This window comes from Miscanthus floridulus, chromosome 10 (assembly GCF_019320115.1).
Source record: "Miscanthus floridulus cultivar M001 chromosome 10, ASM1932011v1, whole genome shotgun sequence".
NCBI lineage: Eukaryota > Viridiplantae > Streptophyta > Magnoliopsida > Poales > Poaceae > Miscanthus > Miscanthus floridulus.
This window is the reverse complement of record NC_089589.1, coordinates 62,553,929-62,570,839: the sequence shown is the minus strand read 5'-3', so window position 1 is coordinate 62,570,839 and position 16,911 is coordinate 62,553,929. Positions and strand designations below refer to the sequence as shown.

Genomic DNA, 16,911 nt, shown 5'->3' with positions numbered 1-16,911 from the left:
TGCAATTAGTTATTTTTTTTACCTATATTTAATGCTCCATACAAGCGGCTAAAAATTGATGTGATGAAGAGAATGAAAAAACTTGGAATTTGAAGGTGATCTAAACAAGGCCTAAGTTTATATTTTCTAGGATGTGTGGAGAAGATTATCTCGGTGGAGGAAGTTTGTTTTAAGTAAACTTAAACATAGAAAAAGACGGTGATTTAGTAGGGTCGATAGATTAGGGGGTGTTTGGTTCCTGTTGGAAAATTTTAGTCCCTGTCTGATTGGATGTTTGGACATATGCATGAAATATTAAATATAGACGAAAAAAATAACTAATTGCACAGATTGTGACTAATTTGCGAGACGAATTTTTTAAGCCTAATTAGTCCATGATTTGACAATGTTGTGCTACAGTAAATATGTGCTAACGACGAATTAATTAGGCTTAATAAATTCGTCTAGTAAATTAGTCTCCATCTATATAATTAGTTTTATAATTAACTCATATTTAGTTCTCCTAAATAGTATCCGAACGTCCGATGTGACATAGAGTCTATGGAACCAAACACCCCTTAGCCCATGTTTAGTTGGAGAAATTTGGATTTTGGGGCTACTGTAGCACGTTCGTTTTTATTTGGCAAATAGTGTTCAAACATGGACTAATTAAGCTCAAAACGTTCGTCTCGTAATTTCCCACCAAACTGTGTAATTAGTTTTTCTTTTCGTCTACATTTAATGCTTCATGCACGAGCCACAAACATTCGATGTGACAGGTACTATAGCAACTTTTTGAAAGTTAAGGTGAAACTAAACAAGGGCTTAGTAGGTAGATGAACTAAAATGACATCATCGATCAAGGTTAGAGACCTATAAATATTATTTTAAAAGTTTAGAGATCGAATGACCCACAGATTCAAGGCCGGTGCTGTAATACCAGGAGTTTACGAACAAATGGTCCTTGCCTCTTGGTCAATGGTCTCCTGTCTTTTCTGTTCATCACGCCGCTGGCCCGCTGCCGCTCCTTGCTCCTACGTACGGTCCTACAGTCGTACCACCCACCGGCCCCAAAATCCCAAATCCATGGCACCGCCGGCGGTCGCATCCCGGCTCGCTCTCCCTCCCGGTCCCGGTTGTCCGCCCGTAGCACCAATCACTCGACCCCACCAGATCACCCTCGCCGGTCGCCGCCGCTCCACTCCACAAGGTGCCCCGCCCCACCGCCGGCCCCAGCAAGCCAGCCTAGGCACTGCCGCTCGAGTCGACTGGCCCCGAAACCCGAAGAGGAGAAGCAAGCTGTGATAGCAGCCGGTGTGATGAATCACGTGGCGGCTTGATCCAAAGGGCTTCTGGTCGTTGTCCTTCACGGGCGCTGCCACTGCCGCTCCTCGTTTCAATCCTTCCTGCGCAAGGTACGGGGTATGGAAATGCACTGTGTTTCTCTTGTTTGGCTGACTGCTGGAGTAGTTGATTCCAAATCCTGATTGGCGGCTCGCAGTTCAGCAGTGTAGAGTTCTGGTCCATGCTGTCCCGGATTATTGGCTGTAGATGCAGACCTGTACATGCAGATAGGGCATTATTTGGTTGTTCCCCATCCGTTTGGTTTAGTTCCGTAGTTACTTCAGTGTAGTGTGCGTACTTGAATTATTTTGAAATTGAACATTAGTAGCCTTGTTAATTAGTATCAAGCTAACAGAGTACAGTAATGGATAAATGGGCGAGGGGAGCTGTGTTTCACCAAAGGGTGTAAAACCTGGATCATGTTTCGGACAAATACATCGCTTAGATTAACAAACTATAGTGTGTCTAGAGTTTTTCTCCGAAGAAAATACCCTTGCTGGAGAGCAAATACAGCTGTGCATATCAGTACAGAGGATTCACCTGATGCTACTGCTCCATATGCCATTCAGTTGGTAATTTTCGAAATCTTACCTGTGCAAAACAATGTACAAACCTGTTTCGGTAACCATACGTTGTAGTTATTAGTCAGTAGGGTGAGTACAGTACCGCAGAAGAAAAGTTAGTTTAGCAAAAGATATGCAAAACGAAGTCATCATCAATGGTGCAAGCAGGGTGTTTGCTACCTCCTTCGCTGCTAGTTGATTGCAACTAATTCATAGTATGATGCTTTCACTTTGCTTAATAAAAATTGTGTCTAATCAACCATTCCGGGTTAGGTTTCTCTTGTAGAAAAAAAAACATTGTTGTGTTGTTTTTTTTCCTTCCGGAGGCATACCAACTGTATTGATCGTAAGTAGTCATTTTGGCCCCATGTGACAACATGTGCAATCAGTTGCCCCACATTCCAACTTTAACAAATTATTCTTTTTCCAATATGACTTCTTTATTAAGACATTGGGTTAGGTGCAGGTCCCTTGACTAAGAGGCTCACTTTGCGTGACAAAGTTGTTGAGTGTACAGCTAGATTATTTTGTTATTGACCTAACTCATCTCACAGTTCCTGCCAGCCTTGATTAATAATAATTTCCAAACTATCTGTTTCACAGCTGGAGCTGGTCTTGCCTTCATTAGTCCCATCTCTGGGTACTCAAAATATGCAACTGCTACTACATTAGCAGCATCACTTGCTAGTTGCTACGACACAGGAAACACAAGGAGAGAGGGAGGAAGAGAGGAAGAGGGAGAGGGAGCGCAGCGCAATGGGGGATCTTGTGGTTGGATTGGCGAAGTCGGTGGTGGAGGGGGTACTAACCAAGGCCCAGTCGGCTATTGAGGAAGAGTCAAAGCTGCTGGCAGAGTGCACAGAGGGACCTTTGTGTTCATCACAGGTGAATTTGAGATGATGCTCTCCTTTCTCAACGTCGCCAATGAAGAGCGTGCCAAGAACAACGTGGTGAGGACATGGGTGAGGTAGGTCAGTGACCCAGCCTACGACGTGGAGGATTGCATTGAGTTTGTTGTTCACTTGGATAACCGGCCCCACTGGTGGCGCTGCTTCATACCATCATGTATGGCAGCATCGGCGCTACCCATAGATGCAGTAGTCACCGAGATAGAGCAGATCAAGGCCAGGGTCGAGGATGTTAGCAAGAGGAACTCACGCTACAGCCTCATCAGTGACTCTGGATCCAAACCAGTCATGCAGCAACAACCCACAACCAGCCCTGCTAATGGCGCAACAGCACGTGACATCTTTGTTGAAGCAAGGGACACCACAAAAAAGCAGCAAGGCATAGGGGATCTCACACAGTTGATCACCAAGGAAAATAGTGATCTTGGAGTGATCTCGGTGTGGGGGATAGGTGGTGATCTTGGTAGGACAGCCATCATCAGGAAAGCCTACCAAGATCCAGAAATCTGCCAAAACTTTGGATGCCGTGGCTGGATCAGGTTGACATATCCTTTCAATCCCCACAAATTCCAGCAGAGCTTAGTGACTCAGTTCTACACAAATTCTTGCTTACAACAAGAAACCACTGTAGATGTAGCCGAACTGAAAAGGATGGAGAGAACAGGAGCAAAGCAAGGAGGGCTCCTTGAAGAACTCATGAAGCAAGTGGATGAGAAGAGGTACCTAATCGTCCTGGAAAATGTGTGCACAATGGGAGAGTGGGATGCCATCAGGGCATGCCTACCCGATAGGCACAAGGGCAACTGGATTATCGTGTCAACGGAGCAACGAGAAATCGCAAGCTTGTGTATTGGACACTCGTACCAAGTGTTGGAGCTTAAACAGTACTCAGCTGAGCACCCTGTATGTGTCTTCTTCAAGGAGGTGAGACAGGAACAGAGTGAATTCACTTTTATGAAAAATATGTAGCTTTTTTTTGGACATTAGTCTCTGTCTCTCTGATGCACGGTATTGGTCATTATGTTTTCTAATGTCAAAATAAATTCATATAAAATAAAGTTTCAATAGGTGTCACATATTTGCTCAATGTATGTCACGAGTTAAAAACGTTAAAATCGTTGTCTGTAAAGAAAATTAAACGACTGCTATCTACTTGACAAGTGACTAGTTTATAGATTCTTTGTACTTAATGTATTTTCACAGTCTGTTGCATGAAATTCAAGAAACACTTCAATCTATCAAAGATAGATCTAATCTCGAGAAAATTTGAGAACTGGGTTAGGAATTATATAATAGCTTTTAGTTGTTCAGTCCAAAACTCCAAATCTCTCTCCTAGTAACTCTTGGATTTCTCCCTTCTCTCCTAAACTGCTTCGTATTTTCAGGGTCCTCAGGGCAAGGAGACTGGAAGGGTAATGTCAAGCAACAATGAGATATTAATGGAGGATGAAGTGAATCACAGGGGAGGTCTTACTTCCTATCACAGAATGAACTTCGTAACTATCAGACCACAGCACGTTTCAATGATTGGCAAGTGATGTCTGTGTGGGGGATAGCAGGTGTTGGGAAATCAGTTCTAGTCAGAAATTTGTATTATGAAAGAATGCTTCAAAAGGACCCAATATTTGACAAGTATGGTTGGGTTCTGGTGTCCCATCCATTCAATCTGAGGGACTTCTCTCGGAGCTTACTTTTGGATTTTCATTCGGAACCTATTGAAGCCTTGGGAATCGAAGACCCTATTCAGGAATGCCATAAACTTCTAAAAGAACATCCGTGTCTTGTTGTTATTGATGATGTACAGTCTACAGAAGAATGGGATTTAATACAACCTTCCCTAGTATCTAGACATTCCAAGAGTGTTATAATTGTCATCACAACTAGAAGAAAGCATTGCCACATATTGCGCAGACAATGAAGAGGTTGTGTTTAACGTGAAGGGCCTAGAAGCTGAAGCATCCTTTGATCTCTTTAGAAAAGAGGTATTCTTAATCATAAGAAACATTCATGTTTTCTAGATACTTGAATCTATTGTCCTGCATGAGTCTGACCACAAACATAGCATCTCATTCACAACTACCAGTTGTTTCTCCTTCACCCACAGTTACGGACATTAAAAAATATGGAGTGATTACCATCTCATCCATATCATGTTGGTTGATACTCAATAATCTTTATTCACGGCTGCATCCTAGATAGATGGTTTGCCATTTTACAGGAGTTTGAATGTTGTTTGCAAAAATAGTAAAAAAATTAAACTTAGTCCACGCAATGCTGAGGAATGCAGATAGTTTTTTCTATCATATTGCCAACAATTCCAAACATGTGTCATCCGACAGTTCCAAGCAATCTATCTAGTGGAAGTATGAAACTGCAATTAGTTTGCCCAGAAGTATAGCATGTATGAGAGTAAATCGAAACAGGGTGCTCTACCTTTTTCTTAGGTTTATTGTCTGCCAAGGGATGATATGCTTTTGCACCATAAAGCTCATAAGTTTGTCTGAAATCTGCCAGTTGTATTTCAATTTTCTACATCAATTACTTTCCAATAATAATGTCTAACAAATAGATTGTTATTTGGAACTACTAATCTGGAGAGCACCTTTACTGTACACCATACTACTAGTTGGTGGGGGAACACAAACTGTTCTGTTCATTGATTTCACAACACAATACAGAGCTCAAACAGACATTTAGGAGGTGAACCATGTATCTGTTCTCCAAAGTGTTAAGATTAGTTCTCCATTTCACAAGCTGTTACTTTACTTTACAATGCTTTGTTTTCCTTAACATGGAACTCATGTATGGTTTTTAGGAAGAACATCATGATGTAAAGGATTTTGTATACTCTTAACCATTCTCCTGCATGGGATATTGACATGTGCTTCTCAATTAATCAAGCATTTATAATCCAGTGCACTTATTCAAATAATTTTGAGAAACAAATAGGTGTCATCATCCTGTGTGGCCAAATTATTTTACTAATAATCTACCCTGATGGTACACATGTATATGTGTGGCCACATTATTTTTACTATGATTGATCACATAGCTACAAAACATTTATGTTGGCCATGTCATGCATATAATATTTTTTAGGATTCTTATAGTATGTAGATAATTCTATGTTTCCTCACTTGACCATTTTATTTTTGTTTCGTGTTCCATTGGCCTTTTTAATGTATCAAGCGCAATTCATCATGAAGATTCATTTTATATAACAAAAAAAGAATACCTAATGTATTTTGTGTTTACCAAAATGACTAAGATCATTCAAATTTCTTTATAATAGGTACAAAATAAAAACCAGGCATCACCTCTAAAGAATTCAGATAACAAAGAGCTAGAAGAACTTATTGTGAAGTGTGGTAGACTTCCTAAAGTAATAGTTGCTGTAGCCAAGTTTTTGGCACCCAAGACAGTCACATGTATGGTGAACACCAGAATGCTTAATCGCAGATTTATGCACGAGCTTGAGAGCAACCCTGAGTTTGGTGGTCAGAGAGATCTGTTTGGTTGGATGCATTCCTACTTCCGTACATGCCCAGATTTCCTAAGGCCATGTATATTCTATATGTCAATATTCCCTGGGTCCCAAATCATTCGGAGGCGTTTGGTGATGCGATGGGTTGCTGAGGGCTACTCCAGGGACACTAAAGACACTACTGCAGAGGAGAAAGGGGAGATCCTCTTCTCAATGCTCGTCAACCTGAGCATGATCCAACCACCAATGTGCAAAACCATCACACACATGAGAATGATCCAATGCCAAGTCAGTGCTTTCTTCCACGAATACATCATCTCATGTCCAGACGAAGAGAATATTATATTTGCACTGGAGGTCTTTGCACTGAAGGGGCATTGCCTTCCAACCACCCGGCGCACAGGACGCCACCTTGTAATGGAGAGCAGCTGGGACAGAGACAGGATTGTGTTTGAAAGCATTGATTTTTCACGTCTACGGTCATTAACAGTGTTTGGGGAGTGGGAATCATTCTTCATCTCTAAAAGTATGAAGGTGCTTCGAGTGCTTGATCTGGAGAATGCAACAGGTGTGACAGACAAAGACCTCGAGCTAATGGTGAAGCTTCTTCCTCGTCTCAAGTTTCTATCTCTGCGAGGAAGCAGTGGGATCCACCATCTGCCGAGTTCATTGGGTGAGTTACGGCAGCTTGAGACTCTGGATGTCAGGCATACCTCCATAGTTACCTTGCCAGCATCTATCACCAAGTTAAAGAAACTGCAGTACATCCGTGCTGGCACAACTCTCCCAGCAGGGGAACCATCAACACCATGCAGATCTCATCAATTAGTTGGTGTTGAGGTGCCAATAGGTATTGACAAGCTGACTGCTTTGCACACACTTGGTGTTGTCAATGCTGGTCTTGCAGGGGGCAAAGCCTCCCTCAGAGAGCTCAAGAAGATTACCCAATTGCGCAAGCTTGGAGTGTTCAGTGTCAACAAGAAAAACTGCACGGAGTTCTGTGCTGCCATCGTATGCCATGTCCATCTGGAATCCTTGTCAGTGTGGCTCAGCAAGGGCAATGAAGAATGTTTGGATAACATTTCCTTGCATCTGAAGAAGCCTCTAGAGAAAACTCAGCAGCAGCTCCAGGGGAAGGGTCTGGCAAAGGCCTCAGCATAAGTCCCAGGAGAAGCCTCAGCAGAAAACTCAGGGGAAACCTCTAGAGAACCTTCAGAGCCTTAAGCTATGCAGTCTTGTAAAACAAGTGCCATCATGGATCAAAGATCTTCCCAGACTCACAAAGTTGGAACTGGAGATAACCATGTCAGAAGAAGTTGAAGTAATTAATGTTCTTGGGGAAATAAAAGAATTAAGTATTCTATGTCTTTCTGTCATGCCACATCATGGTGCTGATGGCAAGCTTGATTTTTGTGTCTGGGTGAATGGAATACAGCAACGCTGTTATTTAAAGTTAAAGATCCTCGAGATTACTTGCAGCTCAAAGTTAAATGTATCATTTGGATCCGAAGCAATGCAAAATCTTGAGCTACTGACGGCTCGCTGCTGTAGTGGGTCGACATTGAAGTTCATTGAGGTAAAGAATCTCTCTAAACTAAAACTCAAGGAAGTATGGCTTTTCGGTTCCCATGACAATACACTCAAGGATGACCTGGAGAGACAACTGAATGAGCATCCAAGGAAACCTCCTTTGAAGATGGAGGAACTGGATGTATGCTGAGCTCACAATGTTAAATATGTCAACGGTCACCCAGGCATCCACATAACTCTTTTCATCGTTTTCCTTTATTTTTCATACTGCTTGATCCAGTACTGTGATGCATCCATCATGCCAATCGTGACTGAAATATCTTCTGCTTCCATGAAGTCTTTATCCTATGCTAAACATGGTTAAGATAGCATCATAATTACATTCACTGCAGTTCATTTGCTCTGTGCTCGAAACTTTGAGATCATGTCTTTTTTTTTAACAGATCATGTCTTCTTTAAGAAGGCTTTATTGTTGTATGCATGTGTATGGATTGGACCTGGGCATTGATTTAGTAATTGTGTTGTAGTTTTGTGTAACGTAGTACCCTGAGTTCTGTTTGCTCCTTGTGTAGTATTACAGATGCCTTTTATTTGTCTTCTTGCAAAAATTTGTAAAAATGTACTTTTGTCTGAGCATTTAATATTGGTAGCAAGATTGCTATTTAATCTCATGTTCATCGCTGGTCTAATGGTATGTGATTGACTAACTGTTGACACTTGATAGTAAGCCCATTGTGGTGTAGCACAAGATCAAGAACATTGAGCGGTATGCTTGTGAGAAAAGAGAAGCTAAACTCGTCACGTTGAGTTTTTTTTTCTTAATGCAGTAGAGATGATTTGGCAGAAAAGTTAAGTCCTTGTAGTGGGAGTTTCTGCAGGAGACATGCAAATTCGTTTCACTGTCAGGAACGCAATGGCCTATGGAATATTCCTGTCTGTAGATATCTGCCAGTATGATAAGATTGCAGAGTTGAGTTACGACTTGCGTTAATCTGAATCTTGACAAAGATATAGTTTGCCTAAGAGTTTAATAGAATCTGACCAGGAAATTCAAATTTCATAGGGTATAGTTATATTACCTCAAACCGAGATGGAATTTCAAATTACCCTGTTAACACTAGTCACGCTTGGTAGAAAGGAACACGCCTGGCCCACAGGACTCCTATCCTGGCGTGCGTAGTGGTTGGGTCTCTAAATTAAACTTAAAAGATGGAGTTTGCTCCTTTTTCAACTGGAAAGGGTGCAACTCACCTAACCTTAATATGCTGTAGTCAAGTCTTTGCTAAATTAAGGTTCAGAAAAAAGAGTCTTTTTGCTAAACTAAAGTTCACAAAAAAAGGTCTTTGCTAAAAAGTCCATATTAAATGAGTATCACCAACTCGGAGTATCGTTGGACGGTGCTGGCATCACATGGCTGCAGTCAAGTCAACTTTTTATGTGCATGTGACTCAGACAATCCATCATTTATTTAATAGTCTAGCATTGCTGGAGTCAAGTCAATATATAGCTGTTTACAAGATCTATATTTCTTGGTTTGCTTTATATACACGCGCACCGCCATTCATCCCAGAAGCTGACTTTGGAAGCCCTATTCCTAGTTAGGATCTGTGAAGTGTTTCTTCAGGTTAGTTTTTCTCAGCGATTGTATTTTTCATATGATTTTAATTATAACTCATGTTTATGTTTGCTTCGTTGTTATATATGTTGTTAGACAACTGCCTTGATCTGGTGAAGTAAAAGTGTTGATAGTTCATAAATTGTAGGAGCTGATCCATTCCTATTTAAATCATCAGAAATGGCCACCAGCGCTACCAGCGGTCTTCTTAGCACACTGCCACAGGAACTGCCCTTGGAATTCTTGAAGGAGATTACCAATGCGTTCTCTGATGAGAGAAAAATTAGTGATGGTGCATTTGGAACAGCTACAAGGTATGGTTTGGAGTTCATTTTTTTTATTTCTTTTCGAACATGCAGGACGTCTATGTATCATTTCATGAAGAACAAAGGAAATAGTACCACGGAGAGTGTAGGCAATTAACTCACCTTAACACATACCCTGAGAGAACTTTAGAACACACATATCACGCATGATATTTCATACGAATGTTTTTCATTATCAAAAGACGATGAGGAAACTTGACAATATGCATCATATATGAGCTCAAACAGGGGGTTCTTCAAGATGGACAAGTCATTGCTGTGAAGAAGCTTGCAGGAAACACTGTAGTGCCTGCTGGAAAACAATTTCTAAAGGAGGCTACAAATCTTATGGTGGTAGACCATGAAAATATACTGAAGATACTTAGCTGCTGCAGTGAAGCAAAGAAGAAAGTGGTAGAGCACAAAGGAAAATATATTCTTGTAGACACGGATGAATGTGTACTCTGCTACGAATATGCACCCAAGGGAAGCCTTCGTGGCTATCTTTCTGGTATGAGAGAGCACTGTCCGACATAATTTCCTTTCCTCATTGTTTCTTTCTCCAACTATGCTGTTTGGTGTATGGACATAACTACTTGTATATTATGTGATCATCACACTATCAGGAGGGGAAAAGAGGTGGTTACAATGCATTATCAACAGACAAATTCATGTCGCTTAAGGGAGTAAATCGTGATCAGAGTAGATTTAATATTATCTTTTGGAAAGAAAATTTAATTGGAGACATATATCACATTATAATTATGCTGCAATTTCAGTTCTGAATTTGACATCTTTCAGTGGCCTTTGCCTTTCACATTATACCACTCATATCATCCTTTGCTGTTGTATTTAATGTTTTTTGTTGTATTGAAAGCCACAAGTAAAGTTTGTTCTTCCCATCTTCCTTGCTTATCCTCTTCCTCAACATTAAACAGTTCCTCCTATGCCACTCCTGTTTTTTCCCTGTTGCTGTGCTCTGCTGGAGCCTCTTCTGCTTGGATAATTCATAATCTATGAATGATATTTTGACCGTATATATTTTTACACAAGTTCTAGTAACAGTATATGCAGATTTAATTAATACCTGAATTTTGTGGTTTCTCTATTATTGTAATTTAGTTTGGCATCTCCTTACAAGACCATATGTTGAAATTAAGCAATACTATTCTTAATCAACCAATGCTGAGATCCATATCTCCCTTGAAATCTACAGTGGTAATGTTGCACCCTAAAAAGCCTCATAAAGCTTACGTAATTCATCTTCATTCTTCAGATGACGCAAACAGAAGTGATTGGGACACAAGCTTCAAAATAATTAAGGGCATTTGCCAGGGTCTACATTTCCTGCATCAAGAAATGGGTGCTCCTATTGTGCACTTGGATCTTCAGCCTGCAAATATTTTATTGGATGATAACATGGTGCCAAAAATTGCAGACTTCGGTCTCTCAAGATTCTTTGGTAACGAACAAACCCGAATAAACACTATAAATGTTGTGGGTGCAAAGTAAGTTCCTTTATTGTGATGTAGATTACATTTTGAGTTATCATGTAATGCTAACCACACTCGCTCTATAAATATCTTTCAGAGGATACATGGCTCCAGAGTATTTATACAGTGGTGAAATTTCTCCCCAGTGTGACATACAGTTTAGGAGTACTGATCTTAGAGATTACCACAAGGGAGAAGAACTGTTCTAATGACAAAGACATGGCTGCAAGGAACTTTATTATTGATGTAAGCCAACATTACATGATGAAGATTCAAATACTTTTCTGTAGGCATATGACTCATGTTCGTTGTGTATAATCAGTTAGCTTCTGATTCAAATTCTGCAGATACGTGAAACATGGGATGATGGGCACATAGCATCCAAATACTCATCACTAGATGCAGATCGTCTTCAGCAAGTGAAAGCGTGCATTGAGATTGCATTTAGATGTGTGGATGTCGCTCAGAAGAGTAGACCTCCTATAGTTGAAGTTGTTGATAGGCTTTATGGAAGACGTGCAGGCTAGGTAATAGCGGAGGTGTACATCGATTCTATCTTTTCAAATGTTTTTACTATTGTACAATAATTTATATAAGACAGTTTTGGATGTTTTTCTTCTGTTTCCTCTATAGAAATAGTTTTACGAGCCGAATCCACTCAATCAAATTCATGTGTATGTTTGTGAAAATCCAGTCTATGGTTTTTATTTTCAACTAGATAAATACTATTTTGTTTTAGGATAGATAGCCGAACTATGAAGATAGGAAAATCATGGTTAAAGCAGTTATCAAGTGCCACTAGGTGACATTGTTCAAGCATATGTATTAGGACCTAGTGTGCTAACTTAAAACCCTTGAAAAATACTTTGAAATATGATAACACACATGCACAAGTGGTGGATCAGAGTGTTGGCACATGAGGGTTGAAGATAGAAGTTAAAAAAGAATGAGAATTGTGAACTGGACTCTGGGTTCAGGGCGTCCGGACCATGGGTGATGGGTTCGGAACCTAACCCTAGCCTGGTGCAGAGGCGCGTAGGCTCCGGACTCTGCGTGGCAGAGCGTCCGGACCAAGGTTGCAGGGTCCGGTTGCTAACCCTAGGTACATGTGGCGTGTGGGCGACGATTGTTGAAGCTCCGAACTCGGAGAGCTTGGTCCGAAGGGGGTTCGGACTCTGAGCGCGGGTCCGAAGAATTATTTCGCTGCGACAGAGAGTAGCCCAAATAGTTCGGACTCGGTGGCGCATGGTCTGGACAGTGGGTCCGGACTCGGTCCGGAGCCAATTTGGCTCTCTGGAACCTCTCTATGTAGCTCCAGACCGAGGTGGTGATTAGTCCGGACCAAGGATCCGGAGCCTCAGTTCGAAGTCTGACAGCGAGCCGTTGGCGATCCAACGGCTACTTGGACATGTGGTGCTCGGAGGTTCAAAGTGGGGAGCGTCCGGACCCGGAGCAGGGTCCGGTGGCCCTTCATGGGGGTAACGGCTAGTGGAGCCTTGGGGGCTCTATAAATAGAACTTGGACGACTTGGGCTCACTCTCTTAGACATTTTGATAACTGATACATCCTTGCGAGCTAAGCCAAATCTCTCCCACTCAATCTCTTGCTCGATTATGCATCTAAGTGAGTTGGGAGTGATCCAAAGTGCATTTGTTTGAATGATTGCATCTAGTGGCACTTGGGGATCGATTTGCTATGATTTTCTTGTTACTCTTGGTAGTTGCCGCCACCTAGACGGCTTGGAGCAGCTGTGGAATCTTGGCACGAGTTGGTGATTGTTCGTGGCCACTACCGATTGTGATTGTGAGGGGTTCTTAGGCTTATTGCCCGGCGGAGCGCCAAAAGCCACTCTAGTAAATTGCTTGTGTTGTTGAGTATCCTCATTTGTGTAGGTTCTTGCGGCGCCTTTGTGTAAGGCTAGGCTTGTGACGCCTATTAGCTCGTGAACTACCAAGTGAATGGTCGACACAATAGGGACTAGCTTGCCGTCAAGCAAGTGAACGTCGAGAGAAAAATTGTGCGTCACTTGTCTCCTTGGATTTCATTTGGTATTCATTGATTGTCACTTGCCGGATCGGTAGATCACTTCTATCCCTTGTATTTACATTAATCGATATACTTGTGTATCTAGTTCTTTAGTTAACTAGTTAATTGAGTAGCTAGTTGTTTTAGTTGTTTTAGTGTCCTAGCTAGCTCAATTAGTGTAGAAGTAGTGACATAGAAAAATGTGTGCCATAGAGATTATAATTAACTAGAATTGCGGTTTAGGTGGCTTGCCTATTTGTGTAGAGCTAGAGCAAAATTGTATTGCGCCATTTGTGTTACTAATCAAGTTGCTCTAGAGCTTTTGTAGAATTTTTATTCGGCTATTCACCCCCCTCTAGCCATTTAGGACCTTTCAATACTGTGAACTTATAGCCGATGAATAAGGATATCCATGTTGTATGTTGTTAGTAGAATTAAAACTCGAAGAATTCATAGTTGAAATCGGCTCTTGAACATAATATCCATAATTATGATGTGTATGATGAATACCATTAACAACACAATAATTAGCCAATGCAACGGATCTATTATTGTTATGACTAGCAACATAAACATGAGAATCATATGACTTGCAAAATAACTATTAGGATCATAAGATGTATTTGCAAGTTGTACCTTTGGGCATTTGTAGTAGTATTATGGTGCAAGCACCTTGGTACTCCATGATTTAGAGATTGACTGCCTTCCTGAATTTTTCAATAACAAGTGAAACACGTTGCAAAGTAGCAAGCGAAATCTTAAGGGATCAAAACCAAATGCGATCAAACTTTTGGGCTAGATGCAACGGTAATGGCCAGCACAAGATGATAGATCAATGAAGAATATGGCTAGGGCAAAAAGATTTAGCTACAAAGTAGAGCTAAAGCAGTTCTCCCCGAGTGGAGTCGCCAAAAAGTGTGTTGACTCTGGATTAATCCTGGATCACACACCAGCTAGGGTCACACTTACGTGGTGAAAAATGGAGAGGTTTACAGACAAATCACCAAAGGAGAGCCAATGTGCTTATGTGATGAAGAACGGCTATAGATTCCAGACAAACTAGCAAAGGAACCATCGAAACTCTCGTCTGGAAGGGACCCCATCGGGGCAAGGACATCGCTGGATTGCCCTAGGTCGGCCGGCAAGCCTAGGTCACCATCCTTGGTCATCTGATCAAGAGATGAACAACAAGATGGGGTAGGAAAATAAGGGAGTTGTAGATGTAAAAACGACGATTGGATGTTTGATGTTCTCAGTTGGTCATGATCCTAGGGGGATGTTGGATGTTGATTGTTGACGGTCACTAACATCAATTTAAACCGTCAACATAACCTGTATTTATATTTAATTCCATCACCAAAAATAGGTATAGGGGTTTAAACTAATAAATTCCATGAGCTTTGGTGATTTCATGACTGCAGGAGGATTTATCCTGAGAACAGCTCTCGGGACCACTGTCATACACACCAAACGAGAAAACCGTCGACAACAAGTGATTCTACCCGCGACACCAATGAAAGTCGACTCAAGACGGAGCCCAAGCCTCGCCGCCAAAAGGAGAAGCCCACCTAGCACTATAGAGGGCCGCCCGGCCCAATGGGCAGGCTGCCCGGCCCATGGGGGTGGCCCCTCGCCCCCCCCCCGCCTCGTACTCCTTCCTACGATCTACACCTTTGATTCTAAGGCAGTTTTAGGTCGGTTTATCCAACAGTGGTCGGGAGAGTTGACGCAGATCGATGACGTGGCAATTCCTTGCCCCCTACTCCTCTTAGACTCCTTGTCCCTTACTCCTCCTAGATTCCTTGCCCCCTACTCCACCTCTAGCCTATATATACCAGCCCCTACCCCCCTCCCTCTTCAGATCCTGAAACCCTAATTCATATCCTCCTCATCAGGATCAGAGCTAGCTATCAAGAGAAGATTAGTCCTCATTAGGATCTAGTCTTTAGAAATAGAGAGATGGAGAGTAAGGGAAGAGTTTGGAGGAGGCGCTGGCCTGTCGGTGCTCTCTCTACGGCTTGTACCTTGGCAGAAGTCAACCTTGCGTCTGAGATTTCTCTGGTAATCAACTTATGATTTAAGTAAGTAACGTGTTTATATTGTTTTTCTGGTTTGCGAGTCTCTTTTGAGTGCTTTAAACTATTGGCCTTAGGTTAAAGTATTATTCATAGTGTAAGCGTGGTTCTTAGACTCGATAACTCATGGATGTACCCTACATTCCGGATCAGTGGTAGCTTGCGAGGGTGACTCTTATAGCCTCATTGAATCCTCTGTAGTCCACCTCCCGTTTGTAGGCCTAGCAGGATTTAGTTACTAAAGGAAACATACTCTATCTGTGTTTCCCGTAGTAATATCCCCAGTTAAACAATAGAAGACATAGCTTATCGAGTTTAGAACTAGAAGACCTTAGCGATCTCCTCTACACTTCCGACTTTCTTAAGTCTTGTTGCTACTCCGGGTTAAGTTGGACCGTAGTTAACCTCACACATTTTCCTATGGATACGATACTTGGAATATTTCTGGGTGAAAGCTACAGCGGTATCCATGCGCTTGCGGATTTATCTGGGTGCGTTAAAATATACCAACAAGCTTTCTGGCACCGTTGCCGGGGAAACGGTTGCTGAGTTAACTTCGAACCTAGCTTAACCTTGTATCATACTCTTTTATCTTTTTATTCCTTCATTCTTTTTATACTCCCTGATCATAAAGACTTTGAAAGGGTGGTTGTAGATGCATATGTTTATCATAAATATTGTAGATCTCGTTGTGTGAATCTTGAGATAGGCACCCAAAGGTTGGTGTTGGAGAGGAAACCACTTCACCAACTTGAAACACAAATCGAAGGTTTCCCAAGGACGAGCTTTTGTCCTAAAGCAAGCACTTTCGAGAGATAAACATGAGTTTTCACCTTTTGCTGTGATGCCCTTGTGAAATAAGCATAGAAATATAATTATGAAAATATTCCTTCAGGTATTTTTGTCACTAACCATTCCAGGTTTGAAGCAAAAGGAGTGAAGAATGACAACGCAAGGTATGTCCAACCAATTATCAGGCAACATTGAATCACATCCATCCAAACTTGAGTTTGCGTTGCAAAATTCAAGCCTAGGAGATGGGCTTCTTTGCAAAATCTTATGCTATGTTACTAATTCATCTTGGTTGTCTCTAACTTTAAGACATGCTCAATTTGCTAAATAACAAGCGTATTCTTTTATCTCTGTTTGAGTAAATCTCTATAATATTTTCATGCTACCTTTGTTTACTATAGTCTGTTTGAGGTTTGGAATATGTTCATACATTTTTTAAATTAAGCATGGTGCTTAGTTTAGGAGTGCTGATCCTAATTCAGAAGGCTTTTTAAATTAAGCGTGGTGTTTATGTTAAAATGCTTTCCTAGATTAAATTAGATAAGGTGTCTAGTTTGATTTTTGAACCAAGAATATGCTATAGTAGATACTGGTTATTTTGTTGGACTAACCCCATGCAGGAAAACTCTTAATTCAATATTGGGTAAGTCACGAGATGAACTCAAATCAGAGATGAAGCAAGAACTGCATACCTCATTCAACATGAATAAAAGAACTGTAAGTACCAAAGTTCATTCACTTTGTCTTTTGCTGCAAGTTACCTTTGCCTTGAGCCATGCTGGATCTCTATACTAAAGT

At 41.3% G+C, this 16,911-nt stretch overlaps 2 pseudogenes; both read left to right on the top strand.

The window, feature by feature from the left end:
• The first annotated feature begins 944 nt into the window (after nucleotides 1-944).
• On the top strand, nucleotides 945-7,998 carry LOC136486669 (disease resistance protein Pik-2-like; annotated as a pseudogene).
• A 1,305-nt stretch (nucleotides 7,999-9,303) lies between these two features.
• On the top strand, nucleotides 9,304-11,898 carry LOC136486670 (G-type lectin S-receptor-like serine/threonine-protein kinase At1g11330; annotated as a pseudogene).
• The last annotated feature ends 5,013 nt before the right edge of the window (nucleotides 11,899-16,911 follow it).